The sequence below is a fragment of the Apis cerana genome, linkage group LG7 (assembly GCF_029169275.1).
Source record: "Apis cerana isolate GH-2021 linkage group LG7, AcerK_1.0, whole genome shotgun sequence".
In the NCBI taxonomy this organism is placed as follows: Eukaryota; Metazoa; Arthropoda; class Insecta; order Hymenoptera; family Apidae; genus Apis; species Apis cerana.
In genome coordinates this window covers 12,679,903-12,696,237 of record NC_083858.1, presented here as the reverse complement: position 1 = coordinate 12,696,237, position 16,335 = coordinate 12,679,903, and the positions used below count along the sequence as shown (strand labels likewise).

The 16,335-nt window shown below is 36.4% G+C and overlaps 1 protein-coding gene across 5 annotated transcripts in view; it reads right to left on the bottom strand.

Moving 5' to 3' along the window:
* Positions 1 to 16,335, bottom strand: part of LOC107999443 (glutamate receptor ionotropic, NMDA 2B) — a 221,164-nt gene that overhangs the window by 85,171 nt on the left and 119,658 nt on the right. The gene's annotated exons all lie outside the window — the stretch shown is intronic.

Genomic DNA, 16,335 nt, shown 5'->3' with positions numbered 1-16,335 from the left:
CCCTTCTCCTCCCTCTTTGGCGCGATGCTCCGTTCAGGGAAGGCCTGTGTGCCGATTATTCTTTAAGAAAGGGATCGGGGTTGCGCCTCTTCGTTAGGCGGATCGCGATGCGAAATTTAAAGCGAAGAGGATTGTTGTTGGAGAATTCGAAGGGAGCGTTTGTTTTGGGTTTCAAACTTTAGGAATGAGGTTCCACTTTGAATGGTTTTTGTTTTTTTTCTTTTTTATTGGATAAAAGAATTTAGAATTTCTATATCTTCTTCCTTTTTCTTCTTCGGATATTCCAGAGATAAAACTTACATTTGGCGATGTTTGGCGATAAGTCGTCGATATTAACTTCCTCTCGAATTCATAAATTCCAACTAACTCGATAACTCGAATATTCGATATTCATCGATATCTGATCAAATTCTCGGCTCCACTATTCCATCGAATCCACTCGTAAAACGTACTCGAGTTTATCGTATCTTTTATTGCAAACCGGATTCAGTATTTCCGATATTCAATACTCGTCGGCTGAATCTGACCAAAGTTACCTCACTTACCCACAAAATCGAATCTGCTTGTTCCAGAAGATGGATAATCGTTCTATATCTATCTAAGTATGCGCTCTAATTTCATTAATTCGTATCGTTCATTAATATTCGCTTACCAACGATTTTCACTTTTATCAAAAGAAATTAAAATTTCTGTTCCATCGGTGAAAGATTTTCGATTATCCTCTCGATTATTTAATTATCCGTTAATCACGAGTGAATTTCGTTTACCTAATTTTTCCTGACATTGCATACTCAATATCCAATCATCTCTTAATCGTGAATTCGTCTCCGATCTTAAATTTTATCCTTTGTATATATTTCAAAAAATACCAATAATATTTCGTAACGACGTTCGATCTTTTTTAAATCCTTTTCCCAACTCTTTTTCGAAAGAAACCCGATTCGAAAGTAGTAAATTAACGACTTTGGCGAAACGTTCGCTTTTCGTTTCGATCGTTCCTGTAACCAACAAGGATCATTCGTAGGAAACTCTCGACTATCTTGTAGCAGCTCATCCCGTTTCCCACGGTGAATGCGGAAAAAACTTTTACGATGATAGCACCACGTGCGAGTGATCCTCGAGACGAGACGACGAGAGCCCCTAGATTTTATTCTACAACCTTTCCTCCGTTCCGATCGATTTACCTTATCGTAAAACCAAATGCACCCTATATAATTCAAATTTTCCTCCCTCTTGCCGATATCGTTCGCACCGCGCACAATTTTCTCCTTTTCTTCTTCTTCTTCTTCTTCTTCTTCTTCTTCTTTACAAGCAACTTGCTGTTCCTTTTCTTCTTTACAAAATTCCACGAACAATTTTCATCGTTGCAGAGAGATGTAAGTATCCGGATTTGCGCGGGAAAATACAAATTTTTTTTTAGAAATGTATATCGAAATGATTAGATATATGTGCGATTAAATTAAAAATTGAAACGCGGGATGATTAATTGTCCTTTTCGGTATTAATTGAAATCGAAGAGTGTATCGTATCGTGTTACGGGATAATATAGGTCCACGGACAAAAGGTATCTCGTATAATTTCTGACAACGATAAATTGCATTCGTTATGGAGTTTATCTTTGTAAACTGTCTGAAAGATAGATTTATTATTTGTAACGTCGAGTGGTTTCGTATAATGGCGAATAATTAAATCGCGTTACGAAATAACTGTCACTTTGTAAAACGTGTACGTATATTCGATTAACCAGGGAATCGTGATATATTTATAATTGAAATCGATAGTATTATCACTGTTTTTCCACACTTATCTCCGAATCATTCGGTGCGAAATAATTCGACGCGATATTTTCGTAAACGAACTTCATTTTTTTTTAATAACTTGCTTTTTAAATTTTTCCATTTTCAACGGAATATTTCGATAAATATATCGAATAAAATATAAAATATTTAAATGAAATTGAACGAGCGGGATAATATTCGGGCCGAAAAATTGCCAAATATTTAATAAGAATCGGTCGCCCGCTATAAAAATTGAAACGCAATTAAACGTGATGAATAACGTGTTAAAAATCACGTTTGAAAAACGCGTTAAAAAACAATGTTGAAACCAGTTCGTAAAATTACTCAACGATTCCGAGAAACCATTAATAAAAACTAAAAAAAAAAAGAAAAAAGGAAAAATAGAAAAAAATGTGATCGAACGTTTATCGCGTGACCATTTTGATTTTTTAACGGAACTTTGCACGATAAAAGCTCGCGTGTCAACGCCATTAACGCGTAAACGAGTTGTCACGCGCTACAAAAATATTGAATACATTTTAATACTCGGTATTGAATATATATATATATATACAAAAAGAGAGAGAGAGAGAAAATGGAAAACGAATTGAAAAATATATTGAAAAATTATGTACGTCAATACGTAAATGAATCGAATAAATTCGTCGTGCAGCAAATTGTTTTTGATCTGATCGATTCGATGAGGAATGATCCGAGGAAAGAAAAGAAGGGAGAGATTGTGATTCTAGATAATTGTTTAATGAAATTACCCCGATCAAGTATCATAAATTTGCTAATCCCCGCGATATTTACGCGAGCAAACTTTTCAGCGAGCTTCCGCTACCTCAGCTCCTCGTTTCTCTTTTAACGCTGCGCTTTCTGATCTTCGTCTGGCCTCGAGATTGCGATTGAGAAATTAAACGAGTCGGGATTAGCCGACTTGTAATAATATTCTATTGTTATGGAATTTCTTTTACGCGCTTCGTTTTTGTTAAACAAGTGGGGAGAAGCGTTGTTGAGTGTCGTTTTGGGTAAGAATAAAAGAGTTTTGATAGAATTGGAATAAATATTTTAATCATCTGTTTGATTACTTAATAGCAATTTAGACGATAATTTTTCATTTATATATTATATATAATAGAAAGTTAAATTGGAAGAGAGAAATTTTTGCACGTAGTTTTAATCATATTAGATTTAATTATATCGTTGGGATGTAAATTCGATATCGTTCAAGCAAGAAAGTTTTTTAATGAAACGTCGAAAAGTTGATGCGTAAACATTTTTTATTACATCTAACAACTTGGATAGCAGCGGTGCTTTAAAATCGTGTATCCGATGTTCGGATCTTCTACATCTTCGATCGCCGTATAATGTAAACAGGAACTATTTTAAGAAGCGGAAAAACTTGAAATAAAAACAGTGACCGATTATCTTTTCTTCAACTTTGTTTCAAGTTGTTCCGAGTTGTTGTTTCCTTTCGTAATAGACGTGGAGAAATTTTTACGTTTTCTAATTTGTAATTTTCAATTTAAGTTAAAAAATCAAGAAGGAATCGAATAGGATAAGAAATTTTCACAATCTTTTTTCATTAAATTATATTTAATACGAAAAATTGTAGGCGAAACGTTGACCGATTAATTGTTACGCGTTTTAATAATAATAAACGTTTAAAAAGACGATTTAAAATTTTAACGCGTATTATCAAGCAATTATATTTTTCATAAATTTGAAAATTAATTTTGCCCAAATATAATGGCCATCAGCCGAGCCATCGTGCGTCGCATCCCCCTTAATCGAGGGTTAATCGAACCAGGATCCCCGAAAATATGAGGAGACAGGTTCGAAACGAGTCATTTAAATTCAAACGATCCACGTTTAATGGCCGATGACGAAGACGAGTCCTGGGAATTAAGACGGTTCCGGGTCCCGTTATGGTAATAGCGGCCAAACCATTCCGCAAATCGCGCTAAATCTACGTGTATTATGTGTACGTGTACCGTTATCTCACTGACACAGGGATGGAATACTCGGGGTACGACCCCGAGAAAAAGGCCTATCTCTCGCTATCTCTCCTTCCTTCCTTCCTTCCTTCCTTGCTCCCCGCGATGCAAACACAATTTTTATGTTAATGTAATAAGCGTCGACGTCGGGGCGTCGAAGGATTGGCCGAGCGTTAACGGAAGCGAACGTTAACGGAGCTAATAATCGGTGGTGAATGTTTAAGTTCGATATTTTGAATTTTGGTTTTTGAATTTGGAAAAGTTTTTGAGATAAATGATCATTTGTGAAATTTTCGCAAAACAGACTCGTTTGAAATAAAAATAATTTATAGTTCGTAGTGATTTTTAATCGCCAGGTTGCGCGACTTTTGTTCAAAGGCTTGCTCTTCGATCAAAGTTTTTTGATAAAATTGAAAATTCCTTCTTCTACTCTTTTTTCCTTTTTCTATAGAAATTTCCTATCGAATTAAGGAGGAAGAATCTTAAAGTTGACGAGAAATTAAATTTCTTTTCAAACGAAGTGCATAAAGGATTTTAAAGTTTTATTTTTTTCTCTGGTAAAGCAATTACAATGTAATAAAATTAACCATCCCCCCGTATAAAATCGATCTTCCTTCACGATTTTATCATAATACACTGACACAAAATTCCAAATTGTTCTAATTCCAAAAAAAAAAAAAATATTATTAAAAAGAAGATATTTCGTCCAACAGATGCCGTCCTCGTTCCGATATCGCGCGCACAACGAGAAAACAACTCGGATCGAGAGGAATAATATTGGAACAATCGCGAACTCTCTCGAAGGGATTCTCTTGTACGAGGAAATTTCAACATCCCTCCCGGGAGTCGATCGTAGTCCTCGCGCAAAACCCTTAGGTTCAGCGGATGGTGGAAAGGGGGAAGCCTCTCTGTTGTCGTTTTCGGCATCGATGCCTCTCGCGTAGAAGCGAAAGAAACTCGACCTTTCCACGAACGCGATTCGTTTCGCTCTCCTTTTTCTCTCTCTCTGCACTTGGCGTTATCGAAGATCAGGAGTAGGGGCGCGATTCCTTTCCTCCACGGAATATTTTACGCCCGTTCCTCGATGTCTTCCCTTTGATCCATCTCCTCTCCGCCCTTCCCTGCACTCGATGCTCCGTTTTCATGTCTCGCGTTTCACCGAGCTATATCAAATTTTCGATTTTCGGGGGGATATGAGATTTTTAATTCCTTTTTTTTTTCTTATTCGTGACTTAATAATCGAAGAAATGAATGTCGGAGAGAGATTATTTCGCGAAAGGGAAAAGTCGTGTACGTTTTTTTTTTATTTTATAAATGTTTATTAACGCGACTCTTTGAAAATTTCATCTCCCTCTTCCTCTCTCTGTCTATCTGTCTGTCTGTCTCTCTCTCAAGGAAATTACTTTCTAATATGTCTCGCGTAATCACGTAAACGCAATAGAGGCGGAATTTCGGGCGGGATGGAACGAAATATTCCATTTAGCCATACGCCGAGATGAAACGTTTTAATTGTTAACCCTCCACTTTATCCAGGCTTTTAATACCGTAATACGAATCTCAAAGTTTCGAACGAATGAATATTCACGAGATGTAATACAGACGCCTTCGCGGAGTTTTTTAATCGAGCCGTCTCGACGGCATCGAGTTTATTTGTCGCGTATTATTTTTCGCCGTGGATCATATCGCGCCGAAGTTTGGAAAAATCAAAAGGGAGGGGGGATATTTGGGAACGGCGATGCGCAACGAGAAAAAAACACGGTCAATCGCCGCCGATCGCTTTGTGTCTCGAGTAGATCGATTTCGAAATTTTAAATGCAAATGTTTGCGTTGCAAGTGCGAGGGTGATTAATCGTCCCCTCCGCTTCTCCCCACCTCTTCTATAAAACTGTAGCCACGGTTCGATGCGCTTCGGTTATTTGCGGATGATTTTTGATTTCCAATCTCGATGAAAGGATTTTATATATATATATATGCATTATCACCGTTTTCAATAAAAGTAGTAGATTATTGGTTTCGAGTTCCAGGGACGTATAAATTTAATAAAAATGAAGGATTTTTTTAGGGAGGAAGAGGGTTTCGAATATCGAAGGCAAATGACACCGCCTCGTTGTTTTTCGATTAAAATTAAATCTGTTGTCGACGTTCATCGAAATGTAAATTTATTACAAAAAAAAAAAAGAAAAATTAAACGGAGAGTCATCGAGTGAATATTTCGAGGTTACTTTTTAAAGTTATCCCTTGGAAATTCTTTCTCTCGAGCTAAAAAAAAAAGAATCTAACTGGGAAAAGCGTTCGAAAGGGAAAAACATCTTTCTCGTGGCAATCTCTGACGAAATAAAGCAACTTGGTCTTTCTACGACAGAACCGTCGAACGTTTCGTTCTCTATTTTTATACGATATTCGTCATCCGGACCGATTTTCGAATATTTTACAGAAAACAGCAACACTTTGTCACGAATGAAACGGTTATAATCTTTTTTCCTTCGATATTCCGTTTGGCAGTTTGAAATTTAAAATATTCGAATTCAAAATTTCCAACAATTCTGCGATGTAGCTATTAATTCTTCGATATTTATTTACAATGTTGTGTTGCGAGGGAAAAAAATAAAAAAAATAAAAAAGCAATCGATCGAAATATCCGAACAAAAATATCCGTCCAAAAAAAAGAGTATCGAAACTTCTTCGAGCTCTGCCAATATCGTCTTGAATCGTTCCAATTTTGATACTAATCACTCTCTTTTTCCCCTCCCCCGCACAAAACTATTATATGTTTAGCTTACGATCCCTTTTTAAAGCCACGAGCAAAAAGCTATTTCACGCGATTGATCCAAGAAATTGATCGATAAGGAAAAACGGGATAGAAGCGGAGGAAGTGAAGGATATTTTTTGCGGGAAGAATGCGGCGGAGATAAAGGACGAGAAAATCGTGACACCGTCTCCCTTTCGTCGGATAGATCAGTTGTTGCTCGATAAACTTTGTCGTTTGCTCCGGAACTTTCGATAATTCACCACGAGTTGGATGATTGCTATGCATGAATCGTTGCGAATTTTTATTTAATGGATCGATGATATTTTGGTAACTTAAAAATCAAGCTGGCTACTTTATTATTCATTTCTACGTTATCTTTCTCGTTTTTCAAACGATTTATATATATATTTAAAATTATTTAAGATAGGAAGAAAATGGGCTCAAGTTCCGTTTCAAGAGTTTCAAACGGAGATATGTTAACATTTTGAGAGATAGGAGATTTTTATTTTGAAAACGAAGCCCAAAAAATCAGGTTGGCTACTCCATATTTCTACATTTTATCTTTTCATTTCGAAGCAATTTGTAACTTGTAATTTGTAATATATTTAAAATCACTAAGATTTCGTGATAAAGAAAATTAGCTGATCAGTAGAATGTAAAAATTTTTATTTCCAACGTGGCTTAAGTTCCATTTTAAGAATTTATATTTTATGTTGATGATTATTTTGTGTTATTATTCGATTAGCCCGGATTTTTTAAATAATAAAACGTAAAGAACTAAAGTTTGTAGAGTACGAGATTTTTAGGAGAGTGAAAAAGGAGAATTAAAGGAGAGAAAAATGGCAAAGCTAAAATCGCAAATACAACGATTATAATTTTAATGAATTTATTACACCACTTCCATAATTATTTCAAATTCTTTTCGTATACGCAAATTGCGGAGGAACGAATTATAAAATATTATCAATTTGAGTAATTGTAATATTTTTTAAATTGCGAATTTTTGAAATAACATTTCAAGGGAAATTTATTATTTCCATGAACTTACTGCTTTGTTAATAAATAGAAATTAATTTTGAAAGCGGTTTAAGTCCATATTTAACCATCGAAAACGTGTCGTTACTTTAAACAATGTTTATTTATGCTAATTGTACAGGATACATCTTTAAAAAAAACATATATACTTTCAATTACCAATATTTTTAAATTTATCAAAAACTCAAACTACTTTCGTATAATAAATAAATTAATTACTTCTCGTGTATTAAAGCTCGTAAGAAAATTCGCGTGCTGCGATCGAGCCCGAAATTGTGATCTAAAATTCCCGATCGAGAAACGCGTGAATCGTGGATCAACGAGATCGCCATTCCCGATCGCGCAAATCTAAAAACCGCAACTCTTCCGAGAGAGGTTGCCGAAGCAAGTTCGCATCCTTGCTAATCCGAATTATATTATCCGGATTAGAGGAAACTTGGAACCTCCTCGACCCCTTATCTGTCTGGAAACGACTCGTGCTATTCAATTTTCGAGTGTGCCGAATCTCGTGTAACGCGGAATATGAAATTCTCGGATCTCAGACCCTAAAAGACCTCGAGTTTTACGTTCGATACTCGAGATCCTTGCTCTCGACTGTTCCACACTCGGATATTTGGCTAGAAATACACGCATATACGCGCACATATACGTAATATGGAATTCGTGATGGTCTCTGACACTACCAGGATATTCCATTACTCCGAAGGAGACACGTTAGTCTTAGCAAGTAATCTTGCTCTCGAGATATATCCTGTCCCACAATTTAGAAGCGGCACTCCAAATGTGTATCACGTTTTGAATCCCGAAACGAGTTAAAACTTTCGGCAAAACAAGCTTTCGAAAGCTTCTCATCTCTGAATCGAGCGCGATTCGAGAATCGAAGAATTCGAGGCAAAACGATTTTTATCAATTCCATTTTCCATCTAATTTTCGCCGACGAAAATTGGAGATTCACTTGGCTGGGGCAACGTTCGAGGGAAGCCACATTGTTTTCCCGCTGTGAAAGGGAGGAGGAATGGTCCCTTTTGTCCGGGAGAAGCCAACGTGTAGCTCCGCCCGCATAGCGGAGGAGAAGCCGATCCGCCTCGCAGATGACCTCGTTCGACATACTGATCGCGCAATTAACCAATCGTGGAATGTGTCTCTTGTTGTTTGGAAACCACGATCGTCAAACGGTGCTCCCCAGTTCTGCTAAACGGATGCCATTGTTGCACTTTTGCTGCGAAATCGATGTTTTTCTCCAATTTGCACACCTTTTACTTTCGAAATTAAATCGGCCTGCTGTCGGATCGTGATGATTTTTGTTAATTTTATTAAGGGCACAGAGATGGTATAGAAATGATAATTTTGGAAAAACGAGCAATTTTGTTTGAGAAACTTTGTATTCAGGATTTGGTTTCTTAAGGGAGAAAGAAGGGATGATTAAAGGAAAAGATCGGTGGAGAGATCGTGGTTCTCTAGTTTTATTCGATGAGGAATAATGTGATTTGCATTCTTCTGAATTTAAGGAATCTCTGGTGTATTCAAAATCGACTTTGTTCATCTCCCTAGTTTTATTCGATAACAACGAGGAATGATGCGAGTGCACAGAGATAGTGAAGAATATTGAGAAATTTTTGTACAAAAGTAATAATTTTGGAAAATTTGCATATATTTTTGCCGCAAATTTTCCTTCGAATCTAACGATCTTTGATTGGTGTATTAGTGTTTAAGAATCTTTGGCGTATTCCTAGAGTTTGGTTTCTTAGCTGAGAAAGAAAGGATGATAAAGTAAGAATGAAACGTTTTAAATTAAAGAATGAGTAGTGAAGTTAATTTTATGCGATGTTGAGGATAGAACGAGCGTCTTATCTTTGCTCTATCCTTCCTTTGTTAAGTTTCTCTTTTTACGTTCCTCTAAGTAAGAGTTGTAAGAAAGAAGAGTGTTCATTGGAGCTTCCAAGTTGCCACGACTCGCTTTAAAGTAGTTCTCTTTAAAAGGAATGGGGCTCTTAAAGGGAGACTGTTTCCGATTCTTAACACGGGTGTTTCATAATGGAATGCTTCCTGTTAGAAAAGATCCAAGGATCCAAATTCTGGATCAAGATCGATTGATTACTTGATAATTTGAATAAATTTATTCTCTTTTTTTTTCGAGTATATTATTCCGATATAATTTTTGTTCACGAACGAAATAAAACGAATATAATAATAAAATGTTTTGCGCGAACCATTTGGAACGTTCCTTTTATTAATGATTCGAAATAAAATTTTCAACTCGCCGGGAGTTTGAAATAATAAATAAATTTTTTTTTCTTTTCAAAGCCTTCCCATCAATTAACGACTCGAGGCTCGAGGCGCTTTGAGGCACGAAATGGTATGAAAAGAAAGAAAAAAAAAAAAAGAGCGAGAGAAAGTAAGAACAAAAGATACACGATGTGGCGAACAAAAGTCGAATACAAGTGTCTTGGTGAATATGAACGTTTAACGAACCACCTGTGTGCCACCGAGCTCTCGTCGCAATTTCGACCAATGTGGATTTCATGGCACGGAAAGATCTTTTGTTTTGAGGTAAATGATATTAAACGGAGAATAAAAGTTGAGTGGACATAGTATTTCAAAATCAAGTGGAGAGAAACGTGATATTTTTGGGGAAACGATCCTCTGTATAAGCTTCTCTTACGAACATCCTTCCTGCGATTCTATTTTTTTATTTACGAGAAAAATCGATTTTACCTCTCATCTCGTTGTACCTCAAACTTTATATCCCTCGAAATATTCATCGGGATGACGTAATTACTTTCGACTTAATTTACAAATTGTATTTATGAATATTAACAAGAAAAAGAATGGTGTTCGCGTTTGGGGACGTTATTACATTCGTGTCGTACGTGCCAGTGATTCCCAATTAAAATTGACAATGTGGACGAGGAAACGGAGGTAGGGGGGAAAAAATGGGAACCAAGCTTGTTCTGAAATTAATTTTATACACTGTGATACGTTTTTCAAGTACATTTAAAAAGTTTTTCCAATTCTTTTAATATCCCTTTTAATTTAAACAAAAATATATCAAATATTATATTCATTTTCCGTGAAATTTACACGGAACAAATAATTTTTCCCTCCTTGTTACACGTATAATAAATCAAACTCAAACTTCGTTAATTTAGTAACATCATATTCCTTTTCGTATTTAAGTATCTTTCTTTATTGAATTTTAACAAAACTATTTTCTTCTAGAAAAATACTTTTCAAACGTAATCTTTCTCTCTTTTCGAAATCAAATATCTCGTCCTTTTTTCCAATAAGCCAATCTTCTCTACCCCCCTCAATCTTCAAATTTTCTTCGTTTCGAAAGCCCAAGTATTCGCAAATGGATAAATATTTAAAATTGTTGGCGAGAGAGCGGAGGGATAGTTCTCCCTCGCCGCGTGGAAAACATTCTCCAGGGGCTCTTTGCTCCCCTTCGCAGCGCCATCGTTAATGAGAGATCGAAGCTTTCTGGACGGAATTCGATCGGAATATTTCGAATTTTTCCATTCCCCTCGAAACTGGGGAAAAGTAGCTGCTCGATAATCCACGTAAAATATTATACGGAGGGAAAAGTCGTCGGAGAAAACGAGATTTCTTTTCGCGTGCAGGGAGGTTTGATCGAACGGACGACAAACCGCGACGAAAGGGGTTGCAGGAATGGATCGTAAATCAACGAGCCTCGGATGTGAACTCGCTTGTCTCCACCGAGGGATTTATTAATGATGTACACGGTTTTTATTTTTGTTCGTCGAGGGAGGAGTGGATCAGGTCGAAGTAATGAAGATAAAGACGCGTTAAATATTCTCTTCTTCGAATTTTCTTAATATTTTATGCGCCACGATCGTGCTTCATCGACGATTCGCTCTAATAGAAAAGCTGATTAATATCTGATCAAAGCATCGAGAAGCCTATTAACGATGTTTATAGGTGGGAATCGAGCTCTATTAACGGATCGAAAAGTTAATTAGTTAAACTTTCACCACTATTTATAATTCATAATTGATCTCGTTTCTAATCTCTCGAGTTTCTAAAATTTTCTCCATTGTTTCCAGTAGTTAAAAGTTTTTCCGACAAGGATAAAAAAGTTGGAGTCGAAGAAATCTTTGTCTCTTTTTGGAGAAACATTTGAACAATTTTTTCATAACATAAAGTTTCATCGAGAATGTGCTCGACGAGTGATTCGATTTAATAATTCATTTTAATTTTTGGGTTTGATTCGGATGTTTACAATTCTGTAACGAGCAGCAGTTTAATTAATAAGGACCGGCGACCTTTCACAAAGATTTTAATTAAAATGTTCATATCTCTCTCTTCCTCTTTGTTTCTCATTCAGAAAAACAGTGGAAAATCGTCGACGACGCGCGACCAGGAAATTCGTGTTTGCCGCAAAGCAAAATTGTTGTACACGCGTATAAATAACAAGGAAGATCAAAATTAACAATCTTGCCAATTACTCGTCAGTTCCCTCTTTCCATCCTCCATGTTTTATTTTTATCGCCTCATCACGACCGATAACGAGTATTCGAAAATACTCTCTGCGATCTCTATCGTCCAAGTTTTCCCCCGGATCATTGTTATCGTTTAATTTTTATTTTTTTAACCCGTAACCTTGCCCCGCTTTCGTTCCAGTATAATTCCCTCCAATCTATTTTGCACCTTGTTGTTTACTTGCTCGAAACGATGTTTGCACCGTTCGTTAAAAATATCACGCGCCATCGTATAAAATTTGTACGAGAAACGATAAAGGCGATCGAAAAAACTCGAGGATCGAAATGTTGAATTCGAAGGATCGGGGAAAATGTCGAAATAGCTCTGGGAAACGTTTTCGGATTTCGAGCGACCGCCGATTAAAAGTTGGCAATTTCCGGCCAATTTCGAGGGCAACCCCTTCTTCCCTTCGCTTGTTTACGACGCCTGCCAATTTAATAGGGGATGGGACGCGTTACACTTCTGTTTCACGAATCCTAATTATCCAAGGGGGGATAATATTCTCCCTTTCTTTCTCTCTCTCCAATTGCAGAGAATTCGAGAGAAACTCGAAGCATTTTTTATCTTCAACGTGTCACGTTAGAAATGGCGAACGAAATGGAATTCGAAAATTTCGAAAATTACGAAAATTACGCGAATTTTCAAGAATCATCGATAGAATTGAAAAACTCGTGTTTATTTTTGTCAAAGAAGGTTGAGAAGACTGAATTAAAAAAAAAAGTATGCTTTGATCGTTATCGTCGCATAGAAATCATTTTGGATGAAATATATACATCAAAAATCAAAATGTTATTTACCATATAATGAACCAAACTATCTCTCTGTTCTGTACATATATTCTATTCTCAAACGAGCTGAAATTTATATTCACCAATAATTAACAGAGGATATCCAAAGTATTAATAAATTTTGCACAGATGTTTTAAGTCCTCTTTAACATCCATCAAATCCGTCTCCTCTCTCCATAAATCAAACATCCTCTCAACATTCCATTTCTCTTTCAACGCTTTCTCCCATAGGGAAAGAGAGAAAAGAAGAAGAAAAAAACGAAAGACTGGGAAAATCACGTTGACGGATCGCAAAGACGCGATATCCCTCGTGGAAATATCCGTAATGACCTTCAGGAATACTCTAAAATTCTGGATCGAGATTTCATGCAAATCCGCTCTTTATGGCTGCAGCCATTGTCGTCGAAAAGCCACTTTTACTCTTCCTCGCGCACGTTGCAACGATATATAATTCATCGTTGAAATTAAACAATCGGCAAGAACTGGCGACGTCTCGAAATTTCGTTCTGAGAACTCGCACGGAAGAGAACACGTTCTTTCCTCTTTCGTAAAATTAATTTTTTTGCTGGAAAAGGGACGTATCTACCTGATCCAATATTTCTGATATTAAATTTCTCTCGAGTTGTGAGCATACATCACTTTTAAACGTGCATCGTCAATGAGAATTTTACTTGGCGAGTAAAGATTGGACGTTTTGGACCGAAGGGAAAACATCGGGCAGGGGTTAATGGCGTTTTTCGACGGGACGCCACCACTCGCCTCTCCATCCCTCTCCCCCTGTATCGCTGTCGATCCACTTTCGCGATTTCTGATAATCGATTTCCGACTCGGATCCGCGAAGTGCACCGATCCCCATGTTTTCGTCCTTATAGGATCGGTCAATCGTGATATCGACGTTCTCGTTTTAACTCGTGGCAGCGTAAAAGCACTAGCCACCACGGTACGTGACATTGTTTGCTATAAAAATATATATCCGACTCGTATTTCACGCTCGAGGAGAAGAGGGAAATTTTTCACAAGAGTGACAAATTTTGAGAATAATTTATAACGTAGAAATACATGAAATTTTGTAAGCAAATTTATTGTAATTTCTTGAGAAATTCAGTTTTTTTTTAAGTTAAAATTATTCCAAGTAAAAAAAAATTTCAAAGCATTGATAATATGTCACTTGACATTGTTTTTGAAAATGTTTTATAGAATATCTGAAGAATTTAATTTGTATAACGAGAAATTAGAAAATTTGAGAATTTATGATGTAAAAATATATGAAATTTTGTAAGCAAATTTTATAACGCCATATCGAAATTTATTTCATTACAATTTCTTGAGAAAATCGATTTTTTTTAAGTTAAAATTATTCCAAAAAAAAATCTTAAAGCATTGGGATAATAATAGTTCATTTGACATTGTTTTTGAAAATGTTTTATAGAATATCTGAAGAATTTAATTTGTATAACTGAGAAATCATAAAGTTTGAGAATTTATCACATAAAAATACATGAAATTTTGTAAGCAAATTTTACAATTCATATCGAAATCTGTTGGAATTTGAGAAGACGCGTTTAAATTTTTCTTAAATTAGAATTATTGCAAGTAAAAAAACTGGAAGCATTGTTTGAAAATGTCTTATAATATATCTGAACAAGATTTCTATCATTTCACAGTATTATTACAACTATTACGCGAGCCAAGTATAAAAGTACAGTTCTCCGGAATGTGTCTTTTAACACGTAGCCGTAAAGAGGGAAACGAGGGAGGAAGATTCCGTCGGTAAAGTTTCATTGGCCAATGAACTTTCCTCGACCTTCTCTTCCATCGTCCCTTATCTTAAAGGAGATCGTTTTTAAAAAGTTTCCCCGGCAATTTTTGAAAGCAAACGTTTTAAAACTAGCGGGTCGAGCATCAGATTCTTTCTTTCACCCTTCGAGTTTCGTCGAGTTATTCAGATGCGTGGGAGGGAATCGATAATCGATTATAAACAGGCTCATATTTGTCGAACCGGTTTAACGATGCCCGGATGAGACTTTAACGCCACCCGTAAATCTCTTTTTAATCCGCCATCATTTTCGGCCTATTGACGTAATTCCACGCTCGATCGATAAATGGCCGATAATAATAACCATCTCGTTTCTCCATTTTTTTTTTTTTATTCTCACGCGCTAACGATTCAACGGATGAAATTAATTACTCGTCGATTACGTTTACGTTCAGGCATTGTTCGTTCTTTCCTCGTTTCAATGCGCAATTTCGGATACAGAAATTTTTAAAATGAAAGGAGTTTTCAATAAAAAAAAAATGTCATCTCGATAAAATGTATCGATGAATTATTTCGGTCATATTCTTGTGTATTTTTATAGTTGATTCAATTTTGCAGAGAGTTGATAAATGTTCGAACGAGTGTCGAAGTTGGAGGAGGGAATTGGAGGAAAATTTAAGAAGAAAGAGGACAAATGAAACTATAAGATAAATAATATTCGCTTTGTACACTCCAAAGGTCCAAAATTTTATCTCGATGAAAATATATCAATGATTATTTCGATTTATCTATTTTAATTTTTCGAAGAATTGAAAAATATTGGAAGGGAGCGTGGAGGTTTTTAGGAAGGTGAAGCAATTCGAGGAAAAGAGGGAAAGACCGGTTGATCGTACGTGAGATGAATAATATATAAAGCTCATCTTCGCTTGTGCACGTCATCCCTCGAAATCGAATCAATGCGATGGAATGATCGATCAAGTGGAACACCCAACTTCAAAGCGTAGGCCCAGGATCGGTGACTTAATAATGATATAACATAAACGAACGTGATCTATTATATTATGTCACCGGCTGTCACAGGTGATGGCGGCGGAGACTTCAAAGGATGAAGCGAGTATAAAGTAAACCGACAAACAAGCCTTTGCTTGTTCGCTCGCGATCTCGAGCATTACAAATCATGCTCCAAGTCTGAGATGCTTGATTCAATCACTCGATCGATAAAATAAACGCGCCTCTTAAACAATTTTACCAAATATCCCTGTGGATCGAGATGTATATCCCTGAATTTCTGAATTTCCTAAATTAAATTAACGACCAAATTTATGATAGAGATATATTCGAAAGAAACTCGAATATCGAATTCATAAAACACGTCTTTCTTAAGAATAATTCTAATAACTTCCGTTGCACGAATCGTACGAAAAGTTGGAGAGGATCTGGACGAAACAACGACTAACCAAAACTACGCTCTCGGGGAGCAACAAGTCTCCCCCTGATCAGCCCCCATTGTACCGAGCAAAATACGAGAACAATAAGGGCCGATAAACGACGAACCGACAAAAGCCGAGGCAATGCATCTCGTTGGAAAAAAAGCAGCAGCGGAAAAATCCGAAAAGTCCTCCTCGTATCGATCCTCCATTAATTCCGTTAAAAGCGGAATGAAGTTTTCTCGGAGAATGGTCAACGCCGCTTTCCCATATCGACCGATTATTCGCGCCCGATAATGATT